Source organism: Anas platyrhynchos, chromosome 36 (genome assembly GCF_047663525.1).
Source record: "Anas platyrhynchos isolate ZD024472 breed Pekin duck chromosome 36, IASCAAS_PekinDuck_T2T, whole genome shotgun sequence".
NCBI classification, from domain to species: domain Eukaryota; kingdom Metazoa; phylum Chordata; class Aves; order Anseriformes; family Anatidae; genus Anas; species Anas platyrhynchos.
The window spans coordinates 5,107,467-5,118,221 of NC_092624.1; positions in this window are offsets into that span (position 1 = coordinate 5,107,467).

Below are 10,755 nucleotides of genomic sequence, written 5' to 3' on the forward strand. Positions count from 1 at the left end.
CTGAGATAACGAAGGGATTTGACATTTATCACCTGGAAAAAGTATATGGCGTCATTAATCAGTGTATTTACAACCAGAGAGAAGACTACGACAAAACCGATTTGGTGAAGGTAATTTTTGTTTTGAATTCTAGCACTTTCTGTCACTGTTACGCAGTATTTGTGTGTTCTGGGGTATCGTGGTTGTTTAGCATTGCTCTTCACTGCTTAGCTGTCTGTGCACAGACAACAACAGTACGACTTCTCCCTTTCAGTCTGGAAGACGTTTATCCACCTTGCAAAACAATTGTTATATTTGGCATAACTGTTGGCAGTTTCTGCAGGAAAAAGCTTGAACTTGAAGACAATGGGTCCACCCACACAGCCCTTTCAAAGCAGTTAACCTTAGTCTGTCAGTAGTTTTCCTTGGGAACCATTTTGGGAGCGGGAGGACTACGAAGGGAAGGTGCTTTTCTAAGTCTTTCACTCGCTCTCTCCCTCTACAGCCAGTCATGCACGGTGATAGCAGTTGTTCCATCCTTGGAGAGAAATTTAAGTATATAACAAGAGTTTGAGACTTCTCTCTAGTCACACTCTAATCTCTTTTTAACTAATGCGCTTGAGCATCTGTAATTGGGGAGATTTCTGCCTGTGCCAGTTTTACACTGAGTCAAATTCTCTGGTCTCTTCCTGTAAAAGATGATTTCGGAGTTGTCCGAACTCCTCAGAAATCTGTGTGAGGCGTCCATGGTCCAAGTCAGGTGTTCCCAGTATACGCTTGGATATTCACTCTTCACATTGAAGATCCTTGAACCCATTTATCTTAGAGTTGCTTGTGCTTGAGAACAGATGAAATTTGTTGTGCCGATCAGTCTGCCTTGAAAAGAGAGTGCCTCTTTTTTTTAGGCACTGGTCATCTCGATCTCTTCTTCCACATCTGATAAAGAGTTAGAACGGACACTCTGTTCTGCCTGTGAGAGGATTATTTAGATTCAGGGAGGCCGCTCCTGAAAAAAAAAATGAGATCTTTTAGCTCGAGAAGGGATTTATTTATGTTATCTCATGGCCTGTGAACTTTTGTAACTTAACATTTAATTTAAGTGTTAAAAGTTAAGTAGCTTTCTTGGTTTTCTATTTCTTCCTTTAGCTTAGGCAAACAAATCTCTCCTATTCAGAGTGCACTGTACAAGTTAGTCAGGAGCGTGCTCTACTGTATGGAGAGAGAGAGAACTTAAGGAGTAATTATTCAAAGTCCAGAAATTAACTTGAGCTTGTTGTGGCTTCTCAGCAACTGTTTCTTCCTTCTAATTGTTGTGAAACCACTGCTGAGAGAGATCCATATAGTTTATATCCTCCTCTCTATTTTGGATGTGTAAGGATGCCTCTGAAGCTAGAAGGGGTAATAGGCCGTTGTGATGGTGGTAGCACACTGTTTGCTAAATATTACTAACCATGTATTACAAATTATTTATTTTTATAGTAATAGAAAGTGTTCTTAAGCTTTCATTTGTGCTTACTGCTATTTTAGTAATAGGTAGTAATGGTAATAGAAGGATGGTTGGACTAGATGATCTTGTGGGTCCTTTCCAACCTTGTGTTTCTATGATTCTTTCATGAGGAAGCTGTAGACCGCGATGAGGTCTCCCCTCAGCCTGCTCCTTTCCAGGCCGCACGGGCCCAGTGCCCTCAGCCACTCCTCATATGTCTTCCCCTCAAGGCCCTTCACCATCTTCGTAGCTCTTCTCTGGACACTCTCCAACAGTTTAATGTTCTTTTTGTACTGTGGTGCCCAGAACTGCACACAGTGCTCGAGGTGAGGCCGCACAGCGCGGAGCAGTGCAGGACAATCACCTCCCTCAACCGATTAGCAGTGCTGTGCTTGATGCACCCCAGGGTATGGTTGGCCCTCCTGGCTGCCAGGGCACACTGCTGGCTCATACTCAACTTGCTGTCAACCACGACCCCCCTAGATCCGTCTCTGTAGGGCTGCTCTCCAGCATCTCATCGCCCAGTCTGTACATATAACCAGGGTTGCCCCGTCCCCGGTGCAGGACCCGGCACTTGCTCTTGTAAAACTTCATGCGGTTGGTGATCGCCCAGCTCTCCAATCTGTCCAGATCTCTCTGCAAGGCCTTTCCACCCTCAACAGTCAACAACTTCAAGTTTAGTGTCATCAGCAAATTTGCTCAAAACACCTTCTAGTCCTACATCCAAATTGTTTATAAAAGCATTGAAAAGAACTGGCCCTAAAACGGAGCCCTGGGGGACCCCACTGGTGACCAGCCACCAGCCTGATGTAGCCCCATTTACCATAACCCTCTGAGCCCTACCCGTCAGACATTGCTCACCCATCGTATGATGTTTTTTATCTATGCTTGACATTTTTAATGGGATTGTGTATATGGTTTGCTTTTCTTGTTCTCTAAAATGACTTTTTGAGAAATCCTTTATATAATGAACATGAAGTTGAGGAATCACAGACAAGACAGGTGACAAGAACTTCTGAGGTGCTCAAAAGAGTACACCATAAAAATATCCATTTCTGCTTCCTAGCTTTTTTCCTAATCTGTTGTAAGTGCATTGTCATCTTTCTCCCGTGACTGCATTCTACAGGGCTGAGTTTTTGGGATACTAGCTAGCACTCCTGAGCACATTACTTCAGGTTTCTAGGCCAGTCTAATAAGCGTCTTCCACCACTGTGGCACCAGTATGAATATGAACCAGTCCTTTTTGTTAGAATTGTAGGGGTTGGAAGGGACCTGCAGAGATCATCGGGTCCAACTCCCCTGCCAAAGCAGGTTCCTTAGAGCAGGTTGCCCAGGTAGGCATCCAGATGGGCCTTGAATATCTCCAGAGAAGGAGACTCCACAACCTCCCTGGGCTGCCTGTCCCAGTGCTCCGTCACCCTCACCGTGAAGAAGTTCTTTCACATGTTGGTGCGGAGCTTCCTGGGCTCCATTTTGTGGCCATTGCCCCTTGTCCTGTCCCCACAAACCACTGAAAAGAGGTTGGCCAAATCCCTCTGTCCACCACATCTCAGATATTTATACACATTGAGGAGATCCCCTCTCAGTCTTTTCTCCAGGCTGAACAGCCCCGGGTCTCTCAGCCTTTCCTCACAGGGGAGATGCTCCAGGCCCCATTATCGTCTTTGTTGCCCTCCGCTGGACTCTTTCCAGGAGACCCCTGTCTTTTTTGTACTGGGGAGCCCAGAACTGCTGGACACAGTGCTCCAAGTCTAACTTTTCTCAATTGTTTCAGGATCTATCTATGCTATATAAACCATGGAGCTTTCTAGGCAAACACTGGCAAATCGTGAGCCAGGTGCAACTCAATGCCGACGTTTCCGTCAGTGTGTTAGGGGTGGCAGCTTTTTCCAAGACTGACCTACGCCTGGCACCTAATCTGCGTTTCAGTAGATGTACAGAAGGGAACAAAGAGCTGTGTTGTTAGCACTGTATTTAAAAAGCTACCGTGAAGAAGATGCCTGTGTTGAGCGGACAACAGGAAGCTTTCATTGCATCTCCAGGCAAAGGAGAGGAAAAAAAAATATCACTGAGGCAAAAATGTGTTTCTTCTTATCCACTTCAAGACGATGTTGAAAACCTGGTATCCTAAATGCATCTTTACCTCTGGAACCACAGTCAGCTCATTGCATTGCAACTGGAAAATTTCATACTTAAAAGGGAATGACAGGCAACGAGGAAGCAGGAGCGTTCCTGGCATCAAAACTTTTGCTCTTCAAAGTTTTGGGCAAACTTCTCCCCGTTATTAGTCTGGAGAGAAGAAGACCTTCACAGTTAAATATATATAAAGGTGTAAATCTCGGTTGGACATGAACAGCTGTCACAGCTAAGGGTTCCCAGAAGCCCCATTCTGTTTTTTCTGACTTGGGGAAAAGATCAACTTTTAGCGTCTGAGGTAAAAACATTGCTAAAAGCAGCGGTATTGAAGAGAAGTACGTAGTGGGAGTTAAAGCGAAGCGTAGACTAAGATATCTGGACACGTACTGAAGGAAGAGCTCCTCTTTATTCAACTTGGAGGTGGAAAAAAAGGGGGTTGGAGGCGGGTTTTTTGTTTGTTCGCTGTTTGTTTGTTTTTTCTCCAAAGGTTTTGGGGGTGTCCCAGCCAGCCCCGGAGGGCATTCCTCCCTCAGCACCGGGCACCTGAGGGGAACTCGGGGCTGGAGAAGAAGCCGAGGTCGGGGAGCCGGGCGCCCTCAGCGCCTTTATGCCCTGAGCCGAGGCGAGCCGAGCCGGGCCGGGCCGGCCGCCGCCTGCCGGGCGGAGTGGCTCCGCCCCGCTCCCTGCCGGGGGAGGCTGAGGCACCACGGCCCGCCGCTGCCTGGCCCTGCCCGGCTCTCAAACCCTCCCGGGGACGGGGGGGGAAGCTGCGAGGTGCCAGGAGGATGCGAGTGGGTGCCGCGGGCTGCGAGGCGAGGGCCCGGGCGGCCGGCGGAGCTGGGACTCGGGGACGGCTCAGCGCCCGCCCCGCCGGCAGCGGACGACTCCCAGAGACACAAAACGGCGGCGGCGGAGGAGGAGGCAGGCGGCGGGGCTGAGAGGAGAGGGGGGCGAGGCGGCTGCGGGAGGCGACCCCAAGCGGCCACGGGAGACCCCCGGGGAGAAGGCGAGGCGCTCCCCCGGCCGGCCCTGAGGAGAGGGGCGGCTGCGAGCACCCCTTCCCCGGCTCTGTGAGGGGGGAACGGGGCGCGGTTGGGCTGTGACAGAGCCGGGGGTATGGGGGGCACACGGGCAGGGCGAGCAACTTCGCTTTCCGTGCCTTGAAACGGGACGGAGCCAGCCGAGACCGGGCTCCCCCCCCCTCTATATATACACACACGCGCTCGGTGTGGCGGTGGGAGGGGAGCGGGGCCATGTCCCCAGCCCTGCCGGGGGGTTTTGCGGTGCCGGGGGCTTTTGCGGTACCAGGGGCCGCCCTGATGCCCGGCTGACCCCCAGGTGCTGCGCGGCGCTGGAGATCGGCAGCCGGCGGGGCGAGGCACCTAATGGAGGCGGCGGCGGGGCGCTGAGGGAGCGGAGAGGCTGCGGCTGTCAGCGCTGCCCGGTAGGTGCTGGGGCTCCCTGTCAGGCTTGACGGAGGAGTTTGGCTTCGTTGAAGGGTGAGTCAAGGCTGAGGTGGCGGTCCCAGCCAGGACAGGCGCCCCAGAGAGCGCCTTGGGGCTGTCAAAGTGCACGGCGATCCGTGCAAAGGGGGCTTTGTTGTGGAAGGCCTGAGGTGAACACGAGCAGCCCGCTGGAGGGGGAAAGGAGAGGGGAGTTTGGAAAGCTGCGCTGCTGGTGTTAAGCAGCAGCCTGTGCTGTGTTGGTGTTTGCTCAGAGGGGTTTCACGCACGAGGAGCTGGTGGGTGCTCTGAGGAACCTGGTCCAGCTGTGGAGAACAACCTGTATGAGGCAAACCCCAGGACCTAAATGCCATAGGCTGTAAGTCCAAACCTCCCCGAACAAGCAGACATTATGTAGAAAACCCATTTGTTACCATCTTGAAACATTGCCAGCAAGGCAGCCTCTTCCAGTTATGCTGTTAATTGGGTTCTCCGGAGCTCGTTAGAAGGAGGTGCCATTTTTTCTAAACGAGGTGACTGCTAACTTCAGGCTGGCAGTCTTACTAGCTTTCCTCAGCCAAAAAGCCCTTTGCATTTCCGTAAAGCACCTGTGCACTGTGCTTGTTTAACAAAGACAAGTTTGAGACATAACACTTGGAGGTAGGGCACGCATTCTCTTTGTGAGGCTTTCCTACTCCTTGAATGCTTCTTGTGGCTCTCCTGGGCTCTCTCTTCTCTTGCCAAGCCCTCGATGACCTGTGCCTGCTTCAGCTGCATCCAGCGCTCCGTTTGCTAGCCGTAATTGTCGTCATTTATCTCTGCTGGTTATTACTGGGAAAACCGATGTTTATCGCTGCGTGTCCATGCGTCCCTGGAGCCTGTTAGAGCTTGGTTTTGAACGGTTCTGCCTTTTGTAAATTTCTCTACGCTGAAGAATTTCTGTCAAGTGATGGACTTTGTGCTGTTGTTAGGATTCCTTTTGTTCCTAATGTACCAAAAAGGCTGTTTCTTTGGGTCTTTTGCTTCCCTTAGCAGTTTGTGGTGTTTCACTTAGGCTTATTACTATCCTTGCGCTGTTTTTCCCCCAGTCACTTACAAAGCCTGAGGGACAGGATTAATTTTTTTTTAATCTAGTTACCATTAATATAAATGATCTTTTTGTTTGGATGTGACTTCTGAATTCATAACAGTCTTACTTCAAAGATCTATGACTGGTTTTGAAGTCTGATGCTTTCTTCAAGTTTGAGTTGAGAATTTCTTCCATCTTTATGGAACTAACTTCTAAAGCAGCAAGTCAGTGTAAACTGTTTTTCTAGTTCTGTTTGCACATAATAAATATAACGGAGGCATACTCTCTTGTGGCTGAGCTCTGGCCAATCTCTATTTCTATGGTCAGTTTCGCTTTGTCTCAAGGCTGAAGTCTAGCTGAGAATTCCCCTGTGCCAGATGCAGTATTTTTGTATATTATGAAGTTAGCCTCTCTAATTTTGAGAAATGCTGAGCCTGTTGCAAACTTGACAGAACGAGCTCTTTGGGGTCTGTTTAATAGAAGTCCTACGTGATAAGTTTTGGGGTGATGAGGGGAGGGGACATTCTGACCACATTTGGCGGAGTGCAGGAGGGCCTGGACGCGCTATTCCCTTCTGTGAACTCACGGTCGGTATTCCCTCTCCGTCCTGTGCCAGAGACGTGAGGTCACTGATCCATAAATGCCCGAGATGGTTTGCCTCGGAGTTGCCGGTGACTTGTAAACAAGTGATGCAATTTTCAGGATAGCACGGTTTCCCCTCCTCCCTTTGTTTCCTCGCTGTTTCCCAGTCAGGTACCAGTATCAGTGTTCAAGTCCGGCTGTCGGTTGTATCACCTTTGCCGAGTGTGTGCTCACAGGAATCCAGTTTTGTGGTGTTATTAATTAACTTTCTGACACTGTCACATCAGGCACTAAAGGTGCTTCCTCCTGCAGTCTACACAAGGGATGTGATGACTCAAGTTTTCAACATCTTTATTGTCATTGGTAGTATTAATTCTGATTTTCATCTTTTATTGCAGTCCATCATGTTAGTTTGGTTTGGTTTCGGTTTGGTTTGTGGTTTCGTTGTTGGTTTTTGGGGTAGCTCAGGGCCTCCTGAAATACTCCAACCACTCTGCTGCATAAATAGTTGTTTCTTTTTCTGTGGAGATGGGAGCCACCAAAAATGCCTCCTTTCCTTATCCTGTAGCAGCCAGATGGCATTTCGCAAGGCTGCGCCGTGCCTCCCTTTGGCTGATGGTTCATTTCCAGTTCTCTTGCCTTTCTGAGAGCTGGAAGGAACCACACCAGGACCACTCACCTCTTTTCGTGTACCCTTCAGAGTGCAGTGAGCTGCAAGGTGTTGCATAAAGCAGCATCTCTGCTTCCAGGGGATCCTTTCTACCCAGCTCTGGAAGTCAGCCCAAAGGGAGCACAGGGCTGCTGACGTGGAAGAACGTGAAGGGAAAAACAGGCAAGAACTCTGACCACGTTGCTACTAGCTCTTAGAAGACCTTGGAGATAGATCATGGAGAGCTTAATGATGCAAACATGCTTTGAGAGTTTGACTTCTGCTTGCACCTAACAGGTCCACAAGAGCTCACTTCCAAAAAAACCAACAGGCTTCCAGTTGTGTTTGGAGCCGTTCCAGAAAGCCACTTGGTGTTGCAGGTTCTCGTTGGGTGTCTTGGCCTTCTTGACCCACAGCTTGAAGCCGCTGCTGGAGCCAGCCTTGGAGCCAGCAGGGAGCTCCTGAACTTTGTCATGGTTATGGCAAAGGCTGCAGGTGTTCAGCGCCCTGAATCTGGAGAGCATCTCTCAAGCCACATATAGTTTGTGAGACCAGAAAGAGCTGCCGGCTTATAATGAGTGCTGTGACTTAGGCGCACGGTTTGTAGAGGTTTTAAGGCGTAGTGCATGAGTGCCAGGCTCCTGTTTGGTCACTGGGACAAAACGAGATCTGGGAATGTTGGATGTCCTAAAAAGAGTTCAGGGGAGACAAACGGGGAGGAGATGTGGCTCTTCTTGGCCTTGTTTAGCCCCCAGCCCCTCTACACCCCACAAACCTTAGTTACAGCTGTGGGCTTCTGCAGAACGTCACAATGCCTAGTAAATCTTTGGGATATACTTAAAAGCAGGAAAATACTGTGTTGGTTTCTTCTTTTTTTGTATACATAGGGCAGCTGCCAGCAGCAGCACCTGCTGGAGTCGAGGGTGCTGAGCAAGGCAGGGTCGTGTCCCGAGCAGCAGTCACAAGGGGAGCTGAGCAGAGCCCGCCTGAAAACTCGGGGGGTTTCTGCTTCTTAGCAAGCCGAAACACAGCTCCCCATCCCCAGTACTCCTTGCTGTGAGGATGAGGACTGAGGAAGGCTCACCCTGCCTGCAGCTTCTTCAGTTCTTCGTGCGGGGAACTCGTGGAGGAGCCAGTGCCTCTGGAAAGAAAGCACCTGTTGGTACTGTGGGCATCTGAGCGTGATGCTAACCCACGCAACGCTGCCCCTTGCATCTGACAAATGTTTTACAACTTTGACTTCTTTGCAGGTTCTTTGCAGGTTCTACTTAAATTTGGTGGAGGAGGCTGTGGCTGAGCAGAGAACTAATTTGTTATTTCACTAACTGGAATAATTTACAATGGAAAGAAGCTTTTTTTAGTTAAAAGTTGTGTTTCTGATTACAGCTTCCGGTATTTTACCTCGCAGTCCACAAACACTCTTCTTAAACTTGATTCCTGACAAGTCGCTTTTCTCAATTCTCGCGTTCTTGGACTCCACCAGGGGAAAAGGAAGGCCCTGCTAATATTGCTTGGCTGTTTCCTTCTGGAGGAAGGAGGGGAGAGTTGAGAAAAAGAGGAATGAAGTAAAATGAATTTACTCTTTGCACATGTGCTGAAAGAATAGGCAGGTGTTCTTGGGAATATCTCATTTAAATCTCTGTGTATGTGTTTCGAGAGGATGCGTCCTCACTTAGAGGAGCCAACATCCCATTGCTGGACCTAATCCTGATGGGGCTGGCATCTGAGGGTTACGCGGGCTGCTCCCGGCAGAGCTCTTCCCACGCGGGGAGGCCGAGGGAGCCGGTCGAGCACTGCTCCACTGCCTGGAAAGATTCAGTCATTTCCACCCAAAGCGAGGAAATAAAAAGCTCGGTCAGCCATTTCATCTGGAGATACCCTGCCCTCCTCCAACAAATATGAAAAAGGGAAAATGTAGGCTTGGGCCCTCACATATCCCAGCAGTTTGCACCCATTCGGGCGATGCGATTGGGGTCGGGGCAGGCAAAATAGAAGTTACCTTTATTTTTTTTTTTAATTTCAGCAGAGGAAGTTATAAGGTTGATGTTGCCCCTTTGATATTTGATTTAACCCACTGACTGCCTGGGAAGGAAGGAGTCTGTTTAGTTTACCTTTGTCCTAGATTCAGTTTTAATATCTCATGTTTAATTGGAGGGGGAGAGGGGGGAGGAATCTTTATTCTTAATGATTCATGCCGCCTCAAAGCACAGTGGTTTCTACTTGTGTGCTGCCTTTCCCACTGGGGGAGGCAAACAAAAGAACAATAATTTCAGACTCCTCCTTCAGTTTCCAAGAGAACCTTAGCTGCTCAGGGATAGCTCTGAATTTTAAAAGCATTTTTTTCTTCCAAATTATGTATTGATTGCACATAAAATAGCAGCACCGTAATATGCAATTTCAAACAAATGCACGGGGGTGCTTGGTTGCTTTTAATGCTCCTCCTTTATTTTTATTTTATTTTTTTTCCTCCAGCAGAAAACAAAAAGTGGATTCTGTTCCCATAAGCCGCTCTTGCAAAATCTGCACAAACATTTATTAGTCTAGACACAAAATATTCTCAGCCAGCCTCAGCCTGACGATGGCAAAAAGAAATAAAAATAATAATAATAATAAAAAAAAAAAGAAAAGGCAAGCTAATATTGTACTTGGCTGTGAAAAGGGAAGGGGGGATCATGCCCCAGGCTAGTGAAGCTGTAACATTTTGCTGGGGCTGCCTGCAACAACAGATGCATCTTGTTCCCCTGGGCTTCCAGTCCTGCCTATTCTCTTCTGCTGAACTTGGCCGCTCGCAAACATTCCCTGTGAGTACCACACCCCGGGCTTCTCCTGGACGCTTTTGATTTGATTGAATGATGGCACCAGGCATGCTCCTCTTCACCAGGCCTGCTCTTGTGCCCCAGAAATCATGTAGCGAATTCATTGATTGGAAAACGTGCAAAATAGGTGGGATCTGGGGTGACTGGTAGAAATCAAAAGGGTTTGAAATAGGCGATGTGACCGCAGCTTAAACCTGCAGGAAGGGAGCATCGACCCGAATGGTTTATCTGAATCTTCAGCTGCAACTTCTGTAAATACCAGCTCCTTCTCCTCATTTGCTACCATGGCAGTTTGCAGACTTTTGCTGAGTTAAAAGGACAAATCATAGTTGTGCGCGTTTGTTTGATCAGGCCTTTACCTCAGCGCTCACGTTCTCAGACTGCTGGGGTTTTATATTTTTGTCATTTTCTTAGAAAATGGCAAATGATGCATATCCCGGCTTCCAGATGATTAGTTCCTTTTGCTCCAAATTTGTGTCAGGCTGCTTTTGGTTGGAAATGAAAATGTAATTGCAAATTCCCCTAAACAGCACAACATGTCTGTGGTATTAATTAAAGCACTGTAAATACATAGAATATCTGAGAATGCATTCCTT